This window comes from Suncus etruscus, chromosome 16 (genome assembly GCF_024139225.1).
Source record: "Suncus etruscus isolate mSunEtr1 chromosome 16, mSunEtr1.pri.cur, whole genome shotgun sequence".
Taxonomy (NCBI): domain Eukaryota; kingdom Metazoa; phylum Chordata; class Mammalia; order Eulipotyphla; family Soricidae; genus Suncus; species Suncus etruscus.
This window is the reverse complement of record NC_064863.1, coordinates 5,815,075-5,842,486: the sequence shown is the minus strand read 5'-3', so window position 1 is coordinate 5,842,486 and position 27,412 is coordinate 5,815,075. Positions and strand designations below refer to the sequence as shown.

The window sequence follows — 27,412 nt, the reverse complement described above, 5'->3', positions numbered from 1 at the left end:
GGTGACCTTTTGATTTTTATTTGTTTAGGGATCTTGCTGAACCTCCATTTGGCTCACACCTGTTCATTCCCTGCCTCAACACTCCTTTTTCCCCTCTCTGAGTCCTTCCCACCTCTCTTATTTGTTTCTTCATTGTCGTTTCCAATTATTGGATTCTTTGGCTTTAACCGGGGCAGCTTTAGCTTTAAATAGAATTATTCTCTTTTGCTTCTTGGATGAAGTCTGTGTATTTTATTTCCTCAATATTTGAGAAAGTGAAGTGTCAATATTCTGAACGAGTCTGATGAGCATTCAAAGATTTCAGCAGACATCCATATTTTTCTTCTAGAGATTGCATTAAACATATATCGGGGCCAGCGAGGTGGTGCTAGAGGTAAGGTGTCTGCCTTGCAAGCGCTAGCCAAGGAAGGACCGAGGTTCGATCCCCCTGCGTCCTATATGGTTCCCCCCAAGCCAGGGGCAATTTCTGAGCTCTTAGCCAGTAGTAACCCCTGAGCATCAAACGGGTGTGGCCCAAAAAAACCCCAAAAAACCCCAAACAAACAAACAAACAAACAAAAAAGAAGAAACATATACCACCCTTCTTGTTTTCCTTTGTTCTTATTCAATTTAAACTTCATTTTGCTTTATTCACTCTTTTTTTTGGGGGGGGGGGCGTCACACCCAGCAGCCCTCAGGGGTTACTCCTGGCTCTATGCTCAGAAATCACTGCTGGCAGGCTCGGGGGACCATATGGGATGCCGGGATTTGAACCTCCGTCCTTCTGCATACAAGGTGAATGCCTTACCTCCATACTATCTCTCCGGCCCTTTATTCACTCTTTTTGTTGCACAATACTCTTCCTCGGAAAGCATCAGAAAGTCTGTGTCTTGGGCCTGGCGCGATAGCACAGGGGTGGGGTGTTTGTCTTGCATGCCGCCAACCTGGGATGGACCTGGGTATGATCCACAGCATCCCATATGGTCCCCCAAGCCTGCCAGGTGTGATTCCTGAGCACAGAGCCAGGAGTAACCCCTGAGCGCCTCTTGGTGTGGTGCCTCCCCAAAAGAGAACATTATCAATTTGCAATAGAATAGAATGAAGTACAGTGTGAGGTGGTAGATAAGAAAAGATGAAATCCTGCAGTTAATAGCCAGCAGATAAAATAAAAATATTTTTTTCTTTTGACCACTCAGCTGTGTTTAGGAGTTATTCCTGGCTGTGCTCAGAAATTGCTCCTGGCAGGCTTAGGGGACTGTATAGGATGCTGGGGATCGAACCCCGCTTTGTCCTGGGTCAGCTGCATGCAAGGCAAATACCCTACCGCTGTCCTGTCTCTTCGGTCCCAAAATAAAATTTTAAAGAATGTCAACAAATTAAAAAAAATATTTTATTTTATTTTTTGGTTTTTGGGCCACACCCGGCGTTGTTCAGGGGTTACTCCTGGCTGTCTGCTCAGAAATAGGTCCTGGCAGGCTCGGGGGACCATATGGGACACCGGGATTCGAACCAACCACCTTTGGTCCTGGATCGGCTGCTTGCAAGGCAAACACCGCTGTGCTATCTCTCCGGGCCCAAATTTAAAAAATTTTCAGGGCCCGAGCGATAGCACAGTGCCTTGTACGTGGCCGACTCAGATTTGCTCTCCGGCATCCGATAGGGTCCCCTGAGTCTGCCAGGAGTAACCCTCAATGCCACTGGTGTGGCCCCAAAAAAGAACTAAAAAAAGAAAGTCTGTCTTTATGCTCTTGACCTGGGGTCTATCAATTTCTTAGCAAAACCAGACACTATGAATTTTGATCTCTTAAAGACTATGTGATGCCTTATGTTTCTCATTAGAATATTTTGTGCTTGACCTTTATCTTCTAATCTTACTTTTATATTACTAGGGGTTTTATCAGCTGGGAATCTTCATATAAATGGATATGATTTTACATAATTTTTATATTCGTTACTCATCTGAGAAACATTTAATGATCAGAAAAGGTTGTGTGTGGGGAACTCTTGACTTTTAAGTTGCTCTTTATTTCCGTGAGTATTGTCTTTGATTTTGCTTAATCTTTATTATATCAAGGTCCAATTTGCTAGGCAGTCCAATTTGTTGAATTTTTATTATCTCCAGAGGTCCTAAGCTTTTACTTAGATTAATCTGTCCCTATAAAAATTTGTCTCTTGGCAGCTAAAGTCTTTAAAAAACTTGTAATTTACTGTCAAATTTTGGTACCAGAGCAGCTGTTTTTCACGGTCACATTTTTAGCTGTTGTAGATCTTGTTTGGTTTGTTTATTTGATTCTGTGACCACACTTGGAAGTGTTTAGGCCTTACTCCTGGCTGTCCTCTTCGGGATGACTCCTGGCTGGCTCAGGGGATCGTATGTGTTGCAGGGAATGGAACCTGGGGCAGCAGTGTGCACAGCAGTCCCTTATGCTCTCTACTCTCTTCAGTCCCTATGTTGGCTGTCTTCCCTGTAGCCAAAGAAGCCACATAGTGAACCATGAAAGCGCTCACAATGACCACAGTGTGTCAAGTTAATCGTAATGGAATGTTTGGATAGTTAATTTAGATTGTTCTTACAGAAACTATCTTAATCACAGCACATCTGTAAACCTCTTTTGGATTTTACTGTTATTCTAGACACTGATCCGATAGATAAATGTCTAATGGGCTGCTTTAGCTAATTTATTTATTTATTTATTTATTTTAATGGCACCTGCCATACTCTCAAGTACTGCTTTTTCCTCTTGGCTTATTCTTAAGAACTCGTAGGTCCCTTAAAAAGTAACTTTTTGGGGCCGGTGAGGTGGCGCTAGAGGTAAGGTGTCTGCCTTGCAAGCGCTAGCCAAGGAAGGACTGCGATTCGATCCCCTGGCGTCCCATATGGTCCCCCCAAGCCAGGGGCAATTTCTGAGCGCTTAGCCAGGAGTAACCCCTGAGCATCAAACAGGTGTGGCTGAAAAACCAAAAAAAAAAAAAAAAAGTAACTTTTCATGGGAATTTAATAAAGACAGTTAACTTCTGTTTTTTGTTTGTTTGTTTTTGTTTTTGAGTCACATCCAGTGTGATGTGATGCAATGCTCAGGAAACCCTATGGGATGCTGCGTATTGAACCTGGGTAGCCACATGGAAGGCCAGTCCCCTCCCCTCTGTACATCTCTCAGCTCCAAATGAACTTTTGTTTTAAGGAGAATTTTGGGAATCAGAGAAATAAAGTTCTTGAGCATTGTCAAAAGTAGAAGCTGAGGGGCCGGAGAGATAGCATGGAGGTAAGGCGTCTGCCTTTCATGCAGGAGGTCATCGGTTCGAATCCCGGCGTCCCATATGGTCCCAGTGCCTGCCAGGAGCAATTTCTGAGCCTGGAGCCAGGAATAACCCCTGAGCACTGCCAGGTGTGACCCAAAAACCACACACACACAAAAAAAAGTGGAAGCTGATAACTTCTTTTTCACTCCAGAGAAAGGAAGCAAGTTATTTGGCAAACGTGTTAATGAAAGTAATTGTAAAATCTCTTCTTTTTTTTTTTTTTTTTTTTTTTTTTGGTTTTTGGGCCACACCCGTTTTGATGCTCAGGGGTTACTCCTGGCTATGCGCTCAGAAATTGTCCCTGGCTTGGGGGGACCATATGGGACACCGGGGGATCGAACCGCGGTCCATCCTAAGCTAGCGCTTGCAAGGCAGACACCTTACCTCTAGCGCCACCTTCCCGGCCCCGGTAAAATCTCTTCTAATATAAATACGATAATATACAAGAAAAGGCCAAATAAAACTTTCTCATTGTGATAGCAAAGCCATCTGTTTCAGTAAGTGAATATGAAGTGTAACATACATATTTTGTGAAAAGGAAGACACACTATTGATGAATATTCCTTATTGATTCTGGTTTTCTTACAGTTACTTACCTTCCTTTCCTCCCTCCTTCCACTTTCCCTCCCACCTTCCTTGCTCCCTCCTTCCTTTCCATCCTCCTACCTTCCCTCCATCTTCCCTCCTCTTCTCCCTCCCCTGGTAATGATCTGTGGCTACTCCTGGCTTGGTGGTTGGGAGGCGGGTTCATTCCTGCTTGTGCTCAAATGACCATACTGTGTGATTGCCTGCATGCAGAACATGTGCCAGTCTTTTGAGCCTTTTGAACCTAGGCTTCTCTAGTTCTATTTTACAGACAAAAGAAAAAAGAAAATAAAAACGCTGACTGAAATTTGACTTTGGATTCTATTCTTGGCTAGATATACTATATAAATGAGGAGAAAAAGAAGTCATGTGAATTGAGGCCTTTATCATTGGTCTGTCATTAAAATTTCCAATGATAGTACTTGCATATGTAATTGGATTATAAAGTATAAAATGATCATTAGTTCAATATAAAAGGATCATTAATTCATTCTTTTTTTGATTCTGGTGATTGAGCCCAGGCCTCACAACATGCATGCCTTATCTCTAGTCTACCATTGAGCCATATCCCTGGCTCCTCTTTCCTCTTTTACTTAATTTCTTTTATGTAATTTGTTGACCTGTTTCCATGTCTACAAATACACAAGTGAAACAGGGAGCTTGAAAAATGATTAAAAATGGGAAAAGATGATCAGGATGAATGACAAGCTTATGATGATAAAGAAAATAGCAGACTGAAAAAAGTTTAAGTAATTATGTGTTCCAAATCTTAAAGGTAATGGGGAAATCCAAGTATGTTTACCTAAAATTTGAGGGATTTAGGTGATCTGTTTTTGTGCATTTTGTACATGAGATGCTAATTTGATATCTCAAGGAGAATTGGAATCATGGTTGGAAACTTTTCAGCTTAGGAGAGGGTTTGTGTTTGGTCAAGAAGTTGTTAGTGGTTGGGAGACAGCTCAGTTGCTGAGGCACTGCTTGCTTGGTGGCCATAACCTTAAACGCTTTCTCCTTGTTCAGTTCTTTGAGTAGTTTGGTGCCTTTTAATCTTGTGACAATGGAAATACAACTTGTGCTACTTGTTTTATTTAAATAGAAAAATCTGGGAAACAAAGGATGTAGTTTAACAGTCTTACATATATTATGAAAGAGCTCTCAGAAGCTCTAATCTGAAAATTAGTTTTTCTTGACTGTTGATAATTAACTCAAGCAAAAAGATAATTATGTGCCAAGCTATGTATCCTGTGTGTAAATGAAATTCATCCACATTATATTAGAAAAATTTGATAAGACATCACTATTAATATTTTTCACATTGCCTCTTGAATTTCTTGCTTAAATATTTAAAACCCTTTATGTTTTACATATATATATATTGTGTGTGTGTGTGTGTGTGTGTGTGTGTGTGTGTGTGTGTGTGTGTATGTGAGGGGTCACACCTGTTGCTGCTCAGCACGTATTTCTAGTCCTTTGCTCAGAGATCAGTCTAGGTTGAGCTCAGGGAACCATATTTGTTGTGGGAAATTTGAACTGAGGTTGACCATATGCCAGGCTAGCAAGTGCTTTATCCTCAGTACTCTGGTCCAAAACCCATAGTTTTAAGAGGAAATCAAAAGGAGTTGCTGGGAGTCTAAGAAATTACGATTTTATACCCAGTCATTGACTCAATTTGACCTTGAGTAGATCAGTAAGCATTTTTGCAAACTGATGATCTCTTTTAAGATAATGTCACTTGTGGGGATGAGAGACTCAGTGGTGCCTTAAGGGCCTCCTGAGGTGTATGAGGCATCAGGGATTGACTCTAGGATCTGCATATGTGAAAATTTGTGCTGCCACTTGAATTACATCTCTGACCCCAAAGATTATCTCTGTTTTAAACTGAGAGTGAACTTATTTGCAAAATATTTTGGAATCTTATCAATTTTTTTATTGCAAGCTTTAGTGATAGCAGGATTAGGGTAAACTAGATTTAATCGTTTTTTTGTTTTCTCTGTTTTTTTTTTGTTTGTTTGTTTGTTTTTGGTTTTTGGGCCACACCTGGCTATGCTGAGGGGTTACTCCTTGCTGTCTGCTCAGAAATAGCTCCTGGCAGGCACGGGGGACCATATGGGACACCGGGATTCGCACCAACCACCTTTGGTCCTGGATCGGCTGCTTGCAAGGCAAATGCCGCTGTGCTATCTCTCTGGGCCCTTCTCTGAGTTTCTTAAGAAATTCATACTCTTTATGTTATCTTTGTACTTTGGGTTCATTTGCCCATAAATGGGGAAATCAGAGGACATTTTGCTTGAGAATATCTTCTAAATAAGAATTTGCTGCTTCTTATGTAGCTTAAAACAATGGATTTTTCGTGCTACATCCTTGTTTTTTTCTTTGTTTTTGGTCTATACCTTTACTTTGCCTGGTTGCTATGGACCATACTAGTTTACTTGTTCAGTTATGTATTTTAAAAAGATATAATTCAGTGAGATTATTTGATGTCTTCTCTCCTATTATGCTTATGTTTTTAAAACGTAATACTCAAAATCAGTGCAAGTGAGAGCTGTTCATTGTTTTGGTTGACAATAGAGATTTAAGAGCTGTCACTATGTAATGAATTAGAACAAGTTAGTGTTCACCCATATAGTTTCTTGTCTAGCCATAAATAAATCTCTGGGAGTTTTCCTTCTATTCTTGAAACAGCAGTTGACATCAGGAAAATAAGCAGCTGAATATGATTTCTTTTTGACCATTTCAGATCCCTGTTGTTTCTCTGTCTGTGACCTTTAAAATTTTCAGGATTCTCAGTAACACTTGAGTGGTGGTGTGTTCAGAATCTTAGGTTTTTGTTTTTGTTTTCTTTTAATTCCTTAAGGGACTTCATAGAATGTTGACAGTGAAAACAATCTTAGCTATCATTTAGCTCAAACATCTCACTTCTCAAATTGGAGAACTGAAGTTTAAAGTCTGGAGTTTAACTTAGGAGAATAGAGATATTTGTTGGAGATAATTATTTCAATAACCATCTTTCCTGTGAGTCCATAGTATTATCTCTAAATTATAGTCATAGACACCAATTTAATTTTTTAATTTCTAGAGTAATTGGAGTTGATTCCTTTGGGATAAACTGTAATTAGAGGAGAAGTGAAAATTTTCACACACCCCCCCCCCCCCGACTTAAATTCTGAATTTTCTAAAGATTTTTCAAGTCTTTACTATAAAGATTTGTATAGGATGGCAAACCTGGGGTATCCTAAAAAGTAATCGCTTCCTTTTTTGATCAATCTATCTTGTTCCTTCGTTCCTCCCTACTCTTGTCTAATAGGGACATATTTCTTCTTCTATTTTTCTTATTTGTTTCTGTTAGACTTGGGACTTCAAGGTAAGTATGAGCATCACTCACTAGTTTCTAAGTTTTTGTTATATTCTATGCTTCTTACCTTTCCATGTTATAACCATGGAAAAGGAAAAACAAACAGACTGATTTGTTTCCCTGTTTATGGATGTTTGTAAAACGTAGCTTTTATTTGGTATATTTTTATTGTTATACTACTCTCTTGTTCTTTTTGCTTTTTAAATTCCTCTAGTGACCTCCTCTATGTACAGTGGACTTGTAGTCCAGTATCACATCGTGCTCAGAGAGTGCTCAGGAAATGCTGGTAACACACGTGTGCTGCTTTTCGCAAAATGGCCAGTTGCTACGGGACTCATTTGCTTCTCTAGTTTACTCAAAGCTTTTCTGGGTCAGATTCTTGATAGTTTAAAGAAAGCACAATGATGTTTGAAATAGTCTCTGATTGATGTGCAGCTGCCTGAACAAGGGCCATTGCTGTCCATGATCCTCTTATTAGGAACTTGGAAAAATTACAGGTCTTGAGTTTCCAAATTCAAGATTTCGCAGAGACTAATAAAGGGGAATATTTATGAGCCATGATTTCTCTTCCTTCCTTCCTTCCTTCCTTCCTTCCTTCCTTCCTTCCTTCCTTCCTTCCTTCCTTCCTTCCTTCCTTCCTTCCTTCCTTCCTTCCTTCCTTCCTTCCTTCCTTCCTTCCTTCCTTCCTTCCTTCCTTCCTTCCCTCCCTCCCTCTCTCCCTCCCTCCCTTCCCTTCCTTCCCTCCCTCCCTCCCTTCCCTTCCTTCTCTCCTTTCCCTTCCTTCCCTCCCTTCCCTTCTTCCCTTTCTTCCCTCCCTCCCTCCCTCCCTCCCTCCCTCCCTCCCTCCCTCCCTCCCTCCCTCCCTCCCTCCCTCCCTTCCTTCCTTCCTTCCTTCCTTCCTTCCTTCCTTCCTTCCTTCCTTCCTTCCTTCCTTCCTTCCTTTTTTGGGTCTCACCCAGTGGTACTCAGGGGTTAGTCCTGGCTCTGTGCTCAGAAATCACTCCTGGCAGGCTCAGGGAATCATATTGGATGCTAGGATTCAAACCAGCATCTGTTGTGGGTTGACTGTATACAAGGCTAATGCCCTACCACTGTGTTATCTCTCCAGCTCCTCCTCTTCTTTAGAAACAAAAAACAATAAATTATGTTCCCTGTACCCCTCCCCCACCACAACACCTGGTTTCTTGTCTTGGGATGCCTGGATTTGAACCACTGACCTTCTGCATGCAAGGCAAATGCCTTACTTCCTTCCATGCTATCTCTCTGGCCCCAAGAGTATCTTTTAAAGTGAGAGTCTGGAGCCCATTTTTTTTTTTTGGCTGGGGGGGTGGGGGGCCCACCTGGCAGTGCTCAGGCGCTACTCCTGGTTCTGCACTCTGAAATCACTCCTGGCAGGCTCCGGGGACCATATGGGATACCAGGGATCAAACCCGTGTCCATCCTGGGACAGCCGCATGCAAGGCAAGTGCCCTACTGTTGTGCTACCACTCCCGCCCCTGGAGCCCATTTTTTTTTTTTTTTTTGGTTTTTGGGCCACACCCGTTTGATGCTCAGGGGTTACTCCTGGCTATGCGCTCAGAAATTGCCTCTGGCTTGGGGTGACCATATGGGACGCCGGGGGATCGAACCGCGGTCCGTCGCGGTCCGTCCTATGCTAGCGCTCGCAAGGCAGACACCTTACCTCTAGGGCCACCTTCCCGGCCCCTGGAGCCCATTTTTAATTGTTACCCTGAGGTCAAGCTTCTCTGCCTCACTGTAGAATTTCAGTTTGTGTTTCTCTTACATGTTGTTATTGTTTTAGTTTTTTTTTATTTTTAAAAGGAGAGTGGGCTGGACTTATGGGCATGAATGACCATCATTAGCAGGATCATAAACCACAGTCTCAATAAATAAAAATTATAAAAAAAGGAAACAAAAGGAGAGAGGGGAGACTTTCTGGCTGTCATTATGAAGCTCACACTTACTTTTCCTTGCACTGTAGTACCAACTAGAGCTAAAATGCATTTTTTGGGGGGGTTGTTTTAAGGACATATCTGGTGGGCTGTGGTGGACTCAGGGTTTATTCCTGGCTCAGTGCTCTTGGCAATTTCAGGGAACCATATGGTGTATCAAGAATTGAAGTTCTGTACTGTTGCTCTGGTCTTCACTTTTCTTTATAAGATAATTAACCTTATTATAACTAATCTATGCCTTCATGATCATGAATTCAGGAATATCTTTTCTACATAGAAATCATTGTTGATAACAGCTGGATCAAAGAGCAACTCAAGGAAGAAATAAAAAGATTCCTTGAGACAAACGATAATGAAGAGACAACTTGTCAAAATTTGTGGGACACAGCAAAAGCAGTAATTAGGGGGAAACTCATAGCAATACAGGCCTATGTCAAGAAAGAGGAAAATGACAAAATCAGCAGTTTAAAGGATCACCTCAAGGAATTGGAACAACAGCAGCAAAGAAATCCAACCACAACCAGAGGGCAAGAAATAGTAAAAACCAGAGCAGAAATAAACAACATAGAAATTAAGAAAACAATACAAAAAATCAATGAGACCAGGAGTTGGTTTTTCGAAAAAAAAAAAAAAAAAAAAAAAAACAAGATAGACAAACCACTGGCAAAACTCAACAACAACAACAACGACAAAAAAAAAAAAAAAAAAAAAAAAAAGGGAAAACACCCAAATCAGTAGGATCACAAATGAAAGGGGAGAGATTACAACAGAACACCAAGAAATACAACGTATCATGAGATCATATTATGAACAACTACTCATTTAGGCTACAGAACCCAGTAGAAATTGACAGATTATTGGAAAAATACCATCTTCTGAGAATGGATAAGGAAGACCTAGAAAGCCTAAACAGACCAATCACTTCAGAGGAAATTGAAGATGTAATTGAGAAACTCCCTAAGAATAAAAGTCCAGACCCAGATGGATTTACAGGTGAATTCTATCAAACATTCCGAGAAGACTTACTACCATTTTTCCACAGGATTTTTCCAAACCATCGAAAAAACAGGAATCCTCCCCAACTCCTTTTATGAGGCTAATATCACACTTATTCCCAAAGATGGCAAAGACACCACCAAGAAAGAAAACTACAAACCCATCTCACTATTGAACATAGATGCAAAGATACTCAACAAAATCTTAGCAAACTGAATCCAGCACTTCATCAAAAAGATACACCATGACCAAGTGGGTTTTATTCCAGGAATGCAAGGTTGGTTCAACATACGCAAATCAATCAACATCATACATCACATCAACAAGAAAGACAAAAACCACATGATCATATCAATCGATGCAGAGAAAGTATTTCACAAAATCTAACACCCTTTCATGTTGAAGACACTCAGCAAAATAGGGTTAGAAGGAACTTTCCTCAAGATAGTTACAGCAATCTATGAAAAGCCCACAGCCAACATTATCCTTAATGGTGAAAAACTAGAAGCATTTCCACTAAGGTCAGGAACTAGGTAAGGCTGTCCAATCTCTCCACTCCTAGTCAATATAATCTTAGAAGTCTTTGCAATAGCAATCCGACAAGAGAAGGGAATCAAAGGAATCCAAATTGAGAAAGAGGAACTCAAACTATCTCTTTTTGCAGACAATATGATGATATACATCGAAAACCCTAAAGAGTCCACAGTAAAACTCCTAGAAACAATTATTACAGCAAAGGGCTGGCTACAAAGTCAATACACAAAAGACAGTAGCGTTTCTTTATACAAATAACGAAGCTGAGGAGAGATTAAAAATACAATTCCATTTAAAATAGTATAAAAATATATCAAGTACCTAGGAATCAACCTTACACGGGAAGTGAAGGACCTATACCAGGGAAATTTCAAAACACTTCAGAAAGAAATTGATATAGATTCAGTGCTATCCCCACCCAAATCCAGGCATCATTCTTTCAAGAGTTAGAACAATCAATCATAAAATTCATCTGGAACCACAAAAGACCCAGGATAGCCAAACAGATACTGAAAAACAAGAAGCTGAGTGGCATCTCTTTACCTAACCTGAAGCTGTACTATAAAGCCATAGTGATCAAAACAGCGTGGTACTGGAACCAAAACAGAGCCTCATACCAGTGGGTTAGAACAGAATTTTCAGACATAAATCCCCAGATATACAGTCAACTAATATTTGACAATAGAGCCAAGAACTTGAAATGGAACAAAGAAAGTCTCTTTAACAAATGGTGTTGGTACAACTGGAAAACCGTCTGCAAGAAACTGAAAATTGACCCATACCTCACTCCTTATACAAAAGTCAACTCAAAATGGATTAAAGACCTTGAAATTAGATCAGAATCTATAAAGTTTATTGAGGAAAAAATAGGCAGAACACTAGAAGTACTATATATTAAAAAAGTCTTCGAGGATGGAACACCAATGGCAAGGATTTTAGCATCAAACATAAACAAATGGGATTATATCAAACTAAGAAGCTTCTGCATGGCGAAGGAAACCCAACTTAAAACAAGAAGACAGCTAACTGAATGGGAAAAATTTTTCGCACTCAACACATTAGATAAAGGGCTGATAACCAGAATATACAAAGCACTCAGAAAGCTGAGTTCCCCCAAAGCCAAATAAAGCCATAGAAAAATGGGGAGATGAAATGAATAGACACTTCTCCGAGGAGGACCGAAAGATGGCCAACAAACACATGAAAACGTGCTCACTTTAACTCATCATTAGGGAAATCCAAACCAAGACAACAATGAGGTACCACCTTACACCAGTGAGGATGGTTCACATAAAAAATAATGGGAACAATCTGTGTTGGTGGGGATGTGGTATGAAAGGCACTCTCATCCACTGCTGGTGGGAATGCCCTATAGTCCAACACCTATGGAGAACAGTCTGGAGAGTGCTCAAGGAACTCAGAATTGAGCTGCCATTTGACCCAGCAATTACTCTCCTAGGTATCTACCCCCAAGTCAGATGGACATTCATCCCAAAGTATGTGTGCACCCCACTGTTTATTGCAGCACTCAGAATAATAGCCAACCTTGATGTCCTATAACAGATGAGTGGATCATTAAGATGTGGTATTTATACACAATGGAATACTACATGGCAGTCAGAAATGATACAATCAGGGCCCGGAGAGATAGCACAGCTGTGTTTGCCTTGCAAGCAGCCGATCCAGGACCAAAGGTGATTGGTTCGAATCCCGGTGTCCCATATGGTCCCCCGTGCCTGCCAGGAGCTATTTCTGATCAGACAGCCAGGAGTAACCCCTGAGCACCACCAGGTGTGGCCCAAAAACCAAAAAAGAAAAAAAAAAAAAAAAGAAATGATACAATCACGGACTTTGCAGCAACATGGATGGACCTAGAACATATTATGTTAAATGAAGCAAGCCAGAAGACGAAAGATAAACATAATGATAGCACTATTCTGAAGTACCTAGAATATACACCAGATATACAACCAATACCCCGCGATTAAATAACAGGGTGTAACAAGATAGAAACCTCAAACACTGTAATAATCACCATATACTGGGTAGTAGAGCCCAAAACGAAGAGAAACAACACAAAGCCTGACTACACATTATATCATAAAGAAACCAGCAACAGCAGAAACAGCAGTGTAGAGAGAACAGGTATGTAATTATCGTTTTACTACAAAGGCCCATAATAATTTACTAGGGATCTTATACAGGATTACAGGTAAAGATTAAGACGGGAAACATCTCAAAACATTATGTTTGAATGCCTCAACCTTACCACATTTAAAATAACCTCTCAGTTTTTCTGTCCATAGGGGTTCCTGGATACAAAGGGTGAACATCCTACGGTGGTACCTCAGTGTTCAGTTACACGAGGCACCATACTTTGCTTGAATCATGAAAATGGCTGGATAAAACACTTTAACATAACCTTTATCTCTAGATTATGCCTTCTTTTAGGTCCTGAAGCACATGACCAGCCTGATCACCGAAGCAACAACTGTGACATACAGATTTTTTTTTACCACAGGGCCTAAGCATCGAACACGTTCAACCAAACTAACATGCCCTTGCTCTTATACCCTCCCTTCTCATTACTTCGTATTTTTGTTGTTGTTGTTGTTGTTGCTTGATTGTTGGTTTGTTTTGTTTTTCCTATTCTCTCTTCTTTTCTTTTTTTTTTTTTTTTGTGGGTCACGCCCGGCAGTGCTCAGGGGTTATTCCTGGCTCCAGGCTCAGAAATTGCTCCTGGCAGGCACGGGGGACCATATGGGGCGCCGGGATTTGAATCGATGACCTCCTGCATGAAAGGCAAATGCCTTACCTCCATGCTATCTCTCTGGCCCCCTATTCTCTCTTCTTGTCTCCCTCTTCTTCACCTTCTCTTCCTTACTATCATCAGTTCAATCTATGTCAAGTAAAAACCACATGGTTACCTCCTCTATAGGAAAGGAAAGCTGACATATAGGGTGCTGAGGACAGTACTGCAAAGAGTAAACACCTATGTAGATAAAACTCACTAACACAATGGTCAGTACTTGAGACACGAAACCTATACATATCCAAAAATTGATCTATTAGTTTCCTTTCCTTACAAGTACTATACTTACCTATCTTTCTGTACTCAATGCACCTCTTGCCCTCCTCACCTCTCTACATTAATATACACCTAAGCTAACTTCCATATGTTTATATGTGGGCAGGAGCACACAGATAGGAATCCTCCTTAAGGGACAAACCTAAACCACAAACAACCCATACCTCTACCCTATATAACCCCTCCCATATACTATTCCCTCTCCCTCCTCCAGAAATACGACTATCCCTTCACCCCTCAATCCCACTCCCGATATCCCCACCACATTATAACTCTTCACCCTCAGTTCTTAATCCATTAGGCATCAAGACCGACCTCCTACCCCAAAGAGCCAGTACCCATTACCCAAGTGAAGAGACACCCACTCAAACTCTCACCTCGTTCCCGGCAAGAAAATACAACCAACACCCCGACTGACCCATGCAGTGTGGCCCTCCTAATCACCTCTCCCTAATGTGGACTGTGGCTTGATACCGGAACTAGCTCCAAAGGACCCCCACTGCAAGAACTTTACCCAAGACCTCCCTGCCTGGACTCCACACCTCACAAGGAAATCTCAAAAGACAATGGGGAGGCCTATATTTTCATCATAAGTATAGACCTATATAACACTATCTCTTATGTTGTTTCTCCCCAAATGTAATCTCCTGTATCACTTCCTCCCTTTTTCTTTTTTTTTTCTTTTTTATTCTTGTTTGTTTTTTTTGTTCGTTTTGTTTTGTTTCAGTTTTTGTTTTTTGATTTGATTTGTTTTTGCTTCTTTTGGGTCACTCCTGGCGGCACTCGGAGGGCGCTCCTGGCTCTATGCTCGGAGATCGCCCCTGGTGGGCACAAGGGACCATATGGATGCCGGTATCTGAGCCAACGTCCTTCTGCTGGAAGGACAGACGCCTTGTCTCTATGCTATCTCTCCCGGCCCCACTTTATTCCTTTAATTATGTCTTTTATTTAATCTTTTTTTTTTTAAAGAAACTTTTTTTTTTTTTAGATATGTGTGAGATTATAGTTTTAGTTTTTGTTGGGTGTCTGTTTTCTTCTCTCCACCCCCAAATCCACCAGCAATATAATGTAGCACCACTTGTTCCTGCTAAGACATAGTAAACAAAGGGGAAATTTTATGTGTAAAAACAAGCTCTTATCTACTAGGGATACGAACTCATACTTGTTTACAACACAGGGACATCTCCCACCCTGAACGTATGTCATGGGGAAACAACTTAGGCTCCAGGGAACTAGACACCGACAGCCCAACTTTGACTCCTGGATCCCAGACATAGAAATGACAGAGTTCTCCACAACAGCTCCAGGAGCCAAACCCCCTCCAGGGCATTCATAATGCTGCTCTGACGCCAACATGCGCCAGTTCTAAATTGATAACCTGACAATGAGGAAATGGGAACAACTTGATCTAAGAGCAAGTTGTCCTTCCTCATCAGCCAACGATAAGACAAAATCAGGAAACATGTCACCCTTTGATCTGTGCAAAAGCCAAGATCGCTTATATACAGATGACTGGTTGTTACAACCAGGACTGGACAGTACGCATCCAGGGACCAACAACAGCAACAAAAAGCTCTAGCCTAGCTTTTGGTCTACGATTTGTTCAACAAACAAGATCTCCAATTCCAGAGGTCTGACTTAGACAGCCGCAACTGAACGGGTCTTCCGGAAACATAATGAAAGACTTTATCTCAGGCTCCATTCTAGGAGCATCATAATGACCAAGACCACCAACTACAGAAGATGGATTAAAATGACACCGAAGAAGCAGAACTGCTAGAACCACAAAGAAAGACTTCACCATAAGCTCCATTCCTTAAGCTGCACAGTCACCAAGATCTCTAGATACAGAAGTCTGATTTTACCATTCAAGATGAAGCAGAAGTCTTCCTTCCATACACCACGAAAGCACTGAGGGGAGAGTAATTGATCATGCAAGGAGTCTATAGTTAATCCCATGACAGTATACTTCAGGGGTGGAGAAACCCTGTATCTCTTAGGCCAAGGGAATTCCCTCTATAATATCCCCAGTAGTTACTGTGCCTATGCAAGGGGAAAAAGAAAAAGGGGGAAAAAAAAAGCACAAAACAATCATTTTTCCACATTTATTTATCGATTGATCGATTTTTTTGACATCTTTATTTTGGTGTAGAGATTGAAGTTGATGTCTCCAATATTATTTTATTTTACTTTATTTTATCTTATCTTTCTCTTTCTTTTTGCACTCCGGCATGATTTGATTTCAGAACCGAGACTATTGTGTGGTGCTTGTCTTTATTGCTGTAGTGCTCACTGGATATTTAATTTGATATTTCTTTCTGTATTGTTGTGGTGTTTCAATTACCTTTTTCACATCCTCTCTCAAACTGAGGTTGAAAGCCTCTAGAACAGTGGTCCTCAAACTATGGCCTGCGGGCCACATATTATATTTATATCTGTTTTGTTTCTTCATTGCAAAATAAGATATATGCAGTGTGCATACGAATTCATTCATAAGTTTTGTTTTTACTATAGTCAGACCCTCCAATGGTCTGAGGGACAGTGAACTGGCCCCCTGTTTAAAAAGTTTGAGGACCCCTGCTAGAAGGACTTCACCCATTTTCAGCGTATTTGACTTCTATTTTTTTAATTTTTTAATTTTTTTCTTATTTTGTACCCCAATGTATTGCTTTTCTTCTTTCAAAACAAAACCACATAACTCGATTTATCTAGCACCGGCTCTTAAATAGAGGGGGAAACAAGGGAGGGCACCAGTACCAAACAGATATATGATCACTAATAGTAAGCTAGACAGCCTGGGGGAGGGATGGTGGGGTAAATGGGTTGCAGAAAGGGAACTGGGATGAGGGAGGACAAATTTGGTGATGGGTATTCCCCTGATTCAATGTTAATATGTACCTAAAATACTACTGTGAAAGATATGTAAGCTATTATGATCAAAATAAAAATAAAAAAAAAAACAAGAAAAAAATAAGAAATCATTGTTGATACTTCATGATTTCTTTTTTTTTTCTCTCCAGGAATGTTTGAGGTGATTAAACTGGCCCATTGCCTTGCTGTATGGAGTGTTTGTGTCCAAGGTTCTGTAGAATGTTTGAGACATGAAAGATTTAACAAATTAAAAAGTGATTGAGGGCTAGAGTAAAAGTACAGTAGGTAGGATATTTGTCTTGTATATTGTAGCATATGAAAAAGTTTCCATAAGATGATTCTTGGAATTGTATATAAAAGTGTTTCCTTAGGATTGTTCTGTGACTTTTGCCCCACCTAACCCTTCCAGGTGGGGCGCTGTGGAGTTGGCAATAAATAGCTTGAGGGACAGGAGTGAGGGGTCCTTCTGTGAAAAGCTGCTGGCTACAGGAGGATTCTCTGGCTCTCCTTGCCCGATCTTTTAAACCCTATCGTTCTTGTCTGTGTGGATTATTATTTTTTTTTTTTTTTGGTTTTTGGGCCACACCCATTTGACGCTCAGGGGTTACTCCTGGCTATGCGCTCAGAAGTCGCTCCTGGCTTGGGGGGACCATATGGGACACCGGGGGATCGAACCGCGGTCCGTCCTAGGCTAGTGCTGGCAAGGCAGGACACCTTACCATTTAGCGCCACCCGCCCGGGCCCGTCTGTGTGGATTTATTACTTGCTGCGGATAAATATTACCAAGGTCTTCCCCCGAAAGGGGACAAGGGTGATGGAAGTAATTTCTCATTCTGGGGACTGTTCTTGGATTCACAAATACCCAGCCAAGATAACGGCGAAGAAACCTTGCAGTATATGGTCACTGGGTTTAATCCCCAAAGCCTACATGGTCCCCTCAAGTTCACCAGAAGCGATCCATGACCACAGAGCCAGGACTTAGCTTGAGCTAAGGGTGGGGCCCAACACCAAAAACCAAAAGTCTTTGTCTTGATATTTGCTTTTCTTTAAAATATTGGTATTCGGGGCTAGAGCAATAGTTGAGTGGTTAGGACTTTTGCCTTGTGTGCACTGACTTGAGTTCTCTCTCTGGCACCATATATGATCCCCAGGTGTGACCCATGCCCTCTCCCCACAGCCTACCAAATTTGTAGCACAGCAAGTAGGCACTTGTTTGGATCCTTGTATAGTCCTCAAAACACGCTAGCAGAACCAGGACTAAGCTCAGCACTATTGGGTGTGCCCTAACCCCTTACCCCGTAATGGAAGAGAAGTCATTGCAGATTCACAACTACAGACAGTTCGGTATATTTACACTGGAAAACATTAAAGATAGATAAATTATTACAAGCTTCTAATTTATATCCAAGATAAAATTGAATTGCTCACTAGAGGTTCTCTTCCCAGATCTATTTATAGAGAGAGAAGTCAAAAGTAAAGGATGTATATCTGATAAAAATGGCAAAACTTGATTTGTCAAAGATGGAGAACTAACTACATGAGCATTGGTCATCATAGCATTTAAAATATTAAAAAGTAGAATTTCAACAATATGCCTCAAAACATATAAAAAAATTGTTTTTTTGGGAGCCGCGGAGAGATAGCACAGCGGCGTTGGCCTTGCAAGCAGCGATCCAGGACCAAAGGTGGTTGGTTCAAATCCCAGTATCCCAGCTCCGTGCCTGCCAGGAGCTATTTCTAAGCAGACAGCCAGTGGAGTAACCCCTGAGCACACGGGGTGTGGCTGAAAAACAAAAACAAGAACCAAAAAAAAAATTTTTTTTGGGGTTTGTTGTTTGTTTTGGGGCCCCACTTGGTGTGTTCAGGGCTTACCTCTTGGCTCTGCTCTCAGGAAGTACTCCTGATGGTGCACGGAGGGATCAACTGGAATGCTGGAAGTTGAACCTAAGTTGGCTGTATACAGACTGTATTTAAAGCACAATCATGCTGCCTACTGTACTCTCATTTCTTCCCAATATGTGTCAAACATTTTAAAGGAGGGAAATTAGCTTCAAAATAGAATCATTTGAGATTTTGCGTTAATGTTGTGAATAACTTACTAAACAAGAAATGGTGCTAGAGAAAGACATGAAGTGTAAAATAAATTAATATTTACATAACCAGCATATCACCATAGTGGAAATGGTGCTTTTCTTTTTTTGTGGGGTGGGTGGCAATTGAAGACACTCATAAAATAAAGATGGCTTTTATTCATTTTAAATATTTTATTATATATATTTATATATATTTATTTTTTGGATAACACCCCTGCAGCGCTCAGGTGGTTACTCCTGGCTCAGTGCTCAGAAATCACTCCTGGCAGTATCAGGGGGCTATATGAGCTGCCAGGATTGAACCCAGGTCCATCTTGGGTTTGCTGTGTGCAAGGCAAATGCCCTACCACTGTGCTATATCTCAGCCCCTATATATATTTTGGGTTTTTATGTTACATCTGACGATATTTTAAGGTTACTCCTGCCTCTGCATTCAGGAAGTCTGCTGGTGGTTCTTGAGGGACTATAGGTGAATGCTGGGGATAGGAACTTGGGTTGGCTTTGTGCGAGGCAAGGTCCTCTACTACTCACTGTACTATCTCTCCAGCCCTGGTTTTTATTGCATATACTGAACTCCACTTCTCTCTACAATTGAAGTGCATGATAAAGCCTAATTTGGAAACCAACTAAAAGCAATTAAAATGCTTGGTATGCTATACATAAAGGAATACTGTAAAGCATTTTTTCTTGCAATTCTGCCATAGCAAATGGTATAATTTCTGAGATTACGTGTCCAGGGATATTATAAGCCATATAATAGATTTACTCCTTATTTATTCAATGTATTGTTTTCTTGAATCCTGGGTCATATCTTTATAAGCATTGTGGAGGCAACAGTATAATTGATAGGAGGGGCATGGGAAGGTGCGCTAGAGGTAAGGTGTCTGCCTTGCAAGCGCTAGCGTAGGACGGACTGTGGTTCGATCCCCCAATGTCCCGCATGGTCCCCCCAAGCCAGGGGCGATTTCTGAGCGCATAGCCAGGAGTAACCCCTGAGCGTCAAACAGGTGTGGCCCAAAAACCAAAAAAAAAAAAAAAAAAAAAGAATAATTAGCACTTTGAAATTCTGAGCAGCATTGCTTTGTAGCCTTTGTCCACTGGACTAGATAAGACTGTTGCTTGCTATATAAGACTGTTGCTTAATATATATTTTTTTTTTTTGTTTTTTGTTTTTGGGTCACACTGCAGCGCTCAGGGATTCCTCCCTGGCTCTATTCTCAGAAATCACTCCTGGGCAGGTTCAGGGGAGCCCTATGGGGATGCGGGGATTCAAGACCGACTGCCTTCTGCATGCGAGGCAAACATCTTACCACCATGCTCTCTCTCTGGCCCCGCTTGATATAATTTGTACCAAGAATTTAGATGGGCTGTATTTGGCATTATCTATGTAGAACCATGTAATAGTATTAAAAATGGAGAATACCTGTCATGGAACCCTCTAGGATGGCAGAACAATTATGACAAATTTTCCTAGGAGACAGTCCAAAAGTGTGGGGCAGGGGGACAAGCAGAAGAAAGATGAAGGGGAAAAGGGCAGTTTTCTAGTGAGGAGGATTCCAAGTTTTTTCCATCTTAAACAATGAGAAAAATCTACTCTTATATGTTGTATGCCTTTCATGTTTTATTGAAGATCTTTGGTTATAACTGCTATAAAATGATAGTCATCACAAACAGAGTGCTAAACATGTCTTGAGAGGTCTGGAGGCAATAGTATTGTACAAGGCTAAATTAGGATTTGATCTTGCAGCACCCCATATGGTCCCCCAAGCAGCAGAAGTAAATTCCTGAGTACTGCTGTGGTGTGACCCCTCCTAAACAAGACCATACTAAACAAACAAGTCTTGAATTGTGCACAGAAATCATCAAACCACTGTCCAGCCACATACCTTGAGCATGTCTAGAGACATTGACTTTAAGTGACATCACCCTAACGTTCATGTTCATGAATTCTAGAGTCGTTCGTCTTAGCCTGCTTCAACACTCTTCTTACCTTCAATCCTATTTGAGATGATGAGGTATGGATGAGCTTTTTCGCCTTTGTCTTTACTTTGAAAGAGTTTGCCATTGTTGGCATGAATTAACAGTAAAATCTACCATGGCTCTCAAATTCAGAAAGAAAACTTGACCATACTTGCATGTACACACCAAGGGAGGAAAGAGAGGAGGAGGCAGAGAGGAGGAAGAGAATGGGATTGGGAGAGGTGGGGCATAGAGAGGATGATGGCAGAAAGAATAAAATGCCAGAATAAAAATTTTAAGTTCAGTAGTTCTTTCACTCTTAATCTTTGGTAATTTGATTGTGGTTTCTGTTCAATTTTCTTCACAGAATTCTTTCCCACATTCTTTTATAATTACAATTACAGGAGGTCTAGAGCCTTTTGGACTATTGATGAAGTGAATATAAAATATTGAGTAAGTTAAACATGATTTACATATGCCAAATAGAGCAAACATTTAAGGGATCTATCTGCTATTCTGTATTTGCATACCTCATAACATTCTGTAATTAACAGAGCTGATTCTTTAAAAAAAATAAGATTTGGTTTTAGTATGCTTGCTCTAAGTTCTCCATATTGAGACTTTTCCGTATTTGTCCTGTTTACTCATGTTTGGTGAATTGAGGGGGAAATAGATTTTAGATCACTCTTCTATTAGACTTGAGATAGTATTAAGATGCGTTTTCTGAGGGCTGGAGTGATAGCACAGCAGGTAGGGCGCTTGCCTCGCACGTGGCTGACCCAGGTTCGATCCCTGGTATCCCATATGGTTGCCTGAGCCTGCCCGAAGTGATTCCTGAGCACAGAGGCAAGAGTAACCCCCAAGCGCCTTCAGGTGTGACCCAAAAGCAAGCAAGCAAGGAAGCAAACAAAATGCATTTTTACATTATGTAACACATCCATTGATGAGCTATGACTAGGCTAATGAAGGAGATAGACCCCTCCTTTTTTTTTTTTTAAATATGGGAGTATTTTGCACAGTTCTGGGGCCACCAGAACTAACACAATGGTGGTACTTAGGAGGCCATATAGTTTTGGGGATCAAATCTGGGGTTCTGTTTTTACAGGTAATCATTCCAGCCCTTTGAGCCAGCTGCCTGACTTTATTTTTGAGGCCCTAATCCTTAAAATGCAGAGATCAGGATGAACAAGTGTATGTATAGATTTTTCAATGCAATTAGACAACTCTTTTCAAAGAGTTTTTAAAAAATCAAATACAAGTTTTTGGTATGAAAAAGTGTTATGAGGTGTTATCATACATTATAGAAATGACTTATGCAGAGGACTGTGCTTTTGCAACCACGTGTAGGAAACATGCAGTTCATGAAGAATTAAACGTGAGTTGGGTCGGAGACATAGCACAGCGGCGTTTGCCTTGCAAGCAGCCGATCCAGGACCAAAGGTGTTTGGTTCGAATCCCGGTGTCCCATATGGTCCCCTGTGCCTACCAGGAGCTATTTCTGAGCAGACAGCCAGGAGTAACCCCTGAGCACCGCCGGGTGTGACCCAAAAACCAAAACAACAACAACAACAACAACAACAACAACAAAAACCACATGAGTGCGGTGCCATTTGTACTCTAGCACTGTGTTATATTCTAAGCTTGATTGATTGTGCATGAGCCAATATATTTGATTATTCTACTAAGAAAATTCTATAAACCATTAAATGTTTTATTTGGATAATTGAATTGAAACTTGTTTTTGGCTTTTGATACTCTAATTGCACTTGATTCAGTGCTATGTTTATAGAATGGTACTTAGTTAATAGAAATGCCCGCATATTTTATTGATGATAAAAGTGTAACATCAGATTACGGGTCTGCAAAAAGTGGTCAGGCTTTGTGGTTGGTTTGGAGTCTGGAATTAGGCCACTAATATTTCCAGTATTATCTGAGAAACGGAAATGGCAGGATATTTAGACAGCAATAAATAATAATGTAGTGATAGCTGTCACCCCGATGTAAGATTCAATGCTTAAAGAATGTTTCAATATACCACTAATCAACAGTATAACTGCAGATAAACAGATTTACTACTTATGACTTGTAGTCATTTGTTTATATTTTTAAATACACATAATCTTTATGTTCTGAATCTAAGAGGCATAATAAAAAAGTTAGATATTTTGAATTAGGACTACTATAGCTCACCAACAGAGAGGCTGCATGTTCTTGCAGGGAAGGGTTTTGTGATCTGCTTTGTTTTTGGTAGTGATAGCTGCTAAATGATGATAAAAAGAGTGAGATATAGGCATGAGTATGTATTTGTTAAGAGGAACACTTCTTTTGTTTCCTTTGTGAAACTCTGGCTTCCAGATACTTTGATAATTCTCTGTACATTTTTGTTGCGCTTCATAGGAGACAGGAGTTTTGCCTACTAATGCGAATTATTTTCTTCTAATAAAGAAATGGATGGGATGTTCACCAACATTATTCCTATCACCACGTCACAGTACTTCTTTTATATGGCACATTAAATTTTTTTTATCATGAGATCACTTTGTCATATTCTATATTTGGGAATCTCTCATCTAGAGAAATACTTTCCTGTTTTGAGTAGGTTGGCTTTCTGTTTTCTGACTAGTAGAAATTTTGTATTAAGGTGAAATTTTGCACCTACTGCTTAGTCCTCTGCATTCTTATTCTCCGAATAGCTTGTTTTTAACTGGTGTTGTTCACATCCTTTTTTATCATCTGACTTTTATCAACACGAAAATGTTTATCTTCTAAATTTTTAATGAAGAAAGCTGTGAAATGCTACTTTGATCTTTACAAGCAGATGCTCTGAAAGTGTCAAGTACAGTGTAAGCGTCCCTGTCTAACTCAGTTCTGTCATCTCTGTGATACGACTTGAGATGATAGTGCTCACACCTTTGCAGCTAGTTCCCACTCAAAGGATATAATCATCTGTTTGACATCACAGTCGCTTTCCCAGCTACAGATTGTGATGTCAGAAGCCAAAGATTATTCTCTCAGCAGGAAAAACTGGAGAAGAGATGAATCTTGGTTGTGAATCGTCCTCCTTATTTTAATTTGGTCCTTCATAAGGAAAATCAGTTATAATGAAGAACAAATGCACTCACTGATTGAAACACTCCTTTGAATTATGCTTGAAACACGACCATTATATTGCAATGAAAGAAATTCTTTAAAAATTCTAATTAAAACTGGAAAATTATAATACTGGAATATATTTATGGTTTTACATATAAATTCATGTTGCTTATTATTTCAGACAGGGATGACTTTTTTTTGTTGTTTGTTTTTGGGTCACACCTGGCAGCGCTCAGGGGTTCCTCCTGGCGCTATGCTCAGAAATCACTCCTGGCAGGCTCAGGGGACCACATGGGATGCCAGGATTCGAACCACCGACCTTCTGCATGAAAGGCAAACGCCTTACCTCCATGCTATCTCTCCGGCCCCTGCTTTTGAGATTTTTAAAAGCTGTAATTTAAACTATAATCACTAGTCAGGATGGATTATTGTAGTTGAAAACCTTTATTAGGATAGGAAAGAGGGAAGATTCATTGGAATTGATGTTGATAAGGGCCAAAGGTGAGAAGGATGATATTGGTTCCTTGTCAAAAGAAGGTACGCATAGAAGTCCCCATATTGGTGTCCATTGCCTTGAATAAATGAAACCCAGAAGATTTCAGAAATGTAATTTATGTCCCTTTTAATTATACTTAATAGGAGCAAATTATTTGAGTATGTTATAAATAATCAGGTATTGCCTGCTTAAAATTAGTTATGAGTTCTAATATTGATATTTTCATTTAAAATGTACATTTTACAAATACACATTTTCAAATCATGTCAGTTTACAAAATAGAGCATCACAATAAGGAGGAAAGAAGATGAAAGACCATAAGGGTTCAGGTAAGTCTTAATGTAGGTAAAATGTAGGTAATTTTACTTTTTAGTAAAATGCTGGTACACAAGTGACTTATTTGCAAAGTTCAATGTTTTCCTCTGAAACAAATTGGCATATTCTATCATCACTGCTTGTATTTCTTTTGATATTGGAGAATGATGGGAGAATTTTTGTAATCAGCAGAAGCAAAAGTCTTATGCTATTTAATGTTACTTACTGATTGCCTTGAAAGGGCAAAAGGATTTTATATTTCACCTCACTAATAACATTTGAAGAAAAGAAAAATGCAGTGAAATAGAGAAGAATTACCAGTTTGAATTTATAGATAAGATGAATGGCAATTGATATTTCTCCTTGCATTTTCAGATCTCTATAGTTTAGCATGATTTGCTTTTTTAATTTTCCCTGTTGCTTATTTCCTGTGGTAATAGAAGGATAATTAGTTGTTGGACAGCCTTTTACATTAAAACTTAGCATTAAAGAATTTGTCTTACTGAAGGTTATATAAAAATATTATGGTTGAATTTTGGCTGAAAATCTATGGAGGGAATTAAAATGTTGACAATCTTTTTCTTTTTTAAACATAACATAGTGTCATTATGAAGGGATTTCTAGGGACTTTACAAAAAGCACTGCACCCATCCATTACAGTTCTTTAGTGGCTTCAGTAGTTCTTTGTATTTCACAGTTTGGACCATTGATCTGAATGAAGCTTTGAGTTATTAGGATAGGAGGCATCTTTTTGGTCTGTTGTTAAATCAGAATAAACGTCCCCGTCTAGCTTGTTATGAAAACATGCCTGGCACCTGTAGGCTCAGTTGGCTTCATTCTGCCGAAGTATTATATCCTAGTTTACTAGAGATTGTTTTTTTTCAGTGTGAATGACAGTGACATCACAGCCTTTTTGGGGGGTCTTTTAAATGCCAGTCATTGAGCTTTGTTCATTTGCATTAATAGACATGATAAAAATGCATAAAATTGGTTTAACCAAGTGTCCTGTGAAGTAAATATCATTCAAGGATTTTGGTAAATAGCATCTATGAATGGTTCTTATATATCTTTGTACATTTTTAAGCTAATAAATAAACAATGGGATGACGAAATGAAAACAAGGATGGGACAAATCCAGTGGGAAAGGATTTAAGTTTCATTATCTGGTTATGAATGGTTTATGCATTCTAAGTAAAAACAAGTGTTTACTCAGGACGCTTCAATCTGCATAAAGCTTGCAGGAGGATTACATGAAATTCAAATCTCCTAGATCACTGAAAAGCATCAGCAGGTTTAGTTTTAGTAGCAAGATATAAATTAATGTTATAAATGAAATCTTACCTGGCAGTGGTTTGTTTGAGGAGCAGTAATGTGGTTGGAATAAGCTTCAGCACTTCAGATGCCTTCTGTACTTTGCTCTGTGTTCTCTCTGACACTGGGGTTTATTTCTTGCAGTCTCTCTCTATCCGTGTTCCTGGTAATCCTGCAGCCTTGGTTAGGACAACGTGAGTTAGGTAAAGGTTCCATTTGGATAGGATTATAGGAATAGGAGCTTGCATTTTGCCTTCTCCGATACCAGCAGTTGATCTGACCACAGACAACTTGAGTGTTCAGAACTTATTAAAAATTCATGCAATGTTTCAGCAGTGAGCAATCCCGTTTATTTCTATAGATGCTTTATCTTCTGGAAAAGTTCTGTTGTTCATATTTGAGAATTACACACGCTCCCAAATCCAGTAGCTTTCAAACGGTGATCTGGACTGAACTGAGGCTAGGCTAGCATTGCCCTCTCTGGCTTCCCTGGTTCTGTTTAGTCTTTTTCGTCCTTTAGCTTCCTTTATGCAGAGGACGAAGAGATTTCTTCTGTCACTTTTAGTCTCTGGATCACATAGTTGCGCTACTCTGATTTTTGAAGAGTGAGGGAAAATCTGAAAGGAGGGACGGTTTTATCAGCTCTGTGGACAGTGAGCACTTGGCATGAATGAAGAGCTGATGTGAGCTATTCAAGCCAGACAGCAAACGGATGGATGACGCTTTTCGTACATAATAAACCCATTAATTACTTCCTCTGATGGGCAGCAGTATTCCCTGAAAGGAAGAAAGTGACGAGCAGATCATCACATTCGGCTTGCTAGGTGCTCTGTATGAGCAGCGTGTTGTTGAGAAGTGAATTCAGGGAAAGCTACAGCTTCAGAATGTGGTCAGGTAGACGGGGCAGGAGTTGTTTTGATAGTTAAGTGGCGCATTTTGGGAGGAAAAAAATATAGCACAGAGGTTGCTGGAATGAGATTCCAGATGGTTTTGGAAAAACGTTTCTCTTTTACTCCTAGCTAGAAGACAACACTGCATTTTACCTGACATTTTGCATAGAAAATTTGCTGAGCTGTTCCATCATGATAGAGTTTTCTCTAAAAAGGGAATCTAGGGCTGGAGAGATAGCATAGTAGGTAGGGCATTTGCCTTATTTGTGGCTCACCTGGATTTGATCCTAGCACCCCATATTGTTTCCCAAGCCTGCCAAGTGTAATTCCTGAGCACAGAGCCAGGAGTAACCTCTGAGCACAGCAGAGTGTGACCCACAAACAAAAAACCAAACAAATAAAAACCCAACAAAACAAACAAATATTTAAAAAGTCTTAGAGATAGAATAGTATTAATTATAGATTTTAAAAAGCACAGCTTTGGGGCTGGAATGATAGTACAGAGAGTATCATGCGGCTGACCTGGGTTCGATCCCTGACATTTTGTTGGTGCCTGTGCCTGCCAGGAGCAATTTCTGAGCACATAGCCAGGAGTATC

General features: G+C 40.1%; 1 protein-coding gene across 1 annotated transcript in view; it reads right to left on the bottom strand.

Annotated features, from left to right (window-relative positions):
• Window positions 1-26,407, bottom strand: part of CHRM5 (cholinergic receptor muscarinic 5) — a 74,176-nt gene extending 47,769 nt beyond the window's left edge. The window contains exon 1 of the mRNA XM_049789795.1: window positions 25,955-26,407. The gene's annotated coding sequence lies outside the window, so the exon portion shown is untranslated. The remainder of the gene's footprint in view (window positions 1-25,954) is intronic.
• Between the last annotated feature and the right edge of the window lie 1,005 nt (window positions 26,408-27,412).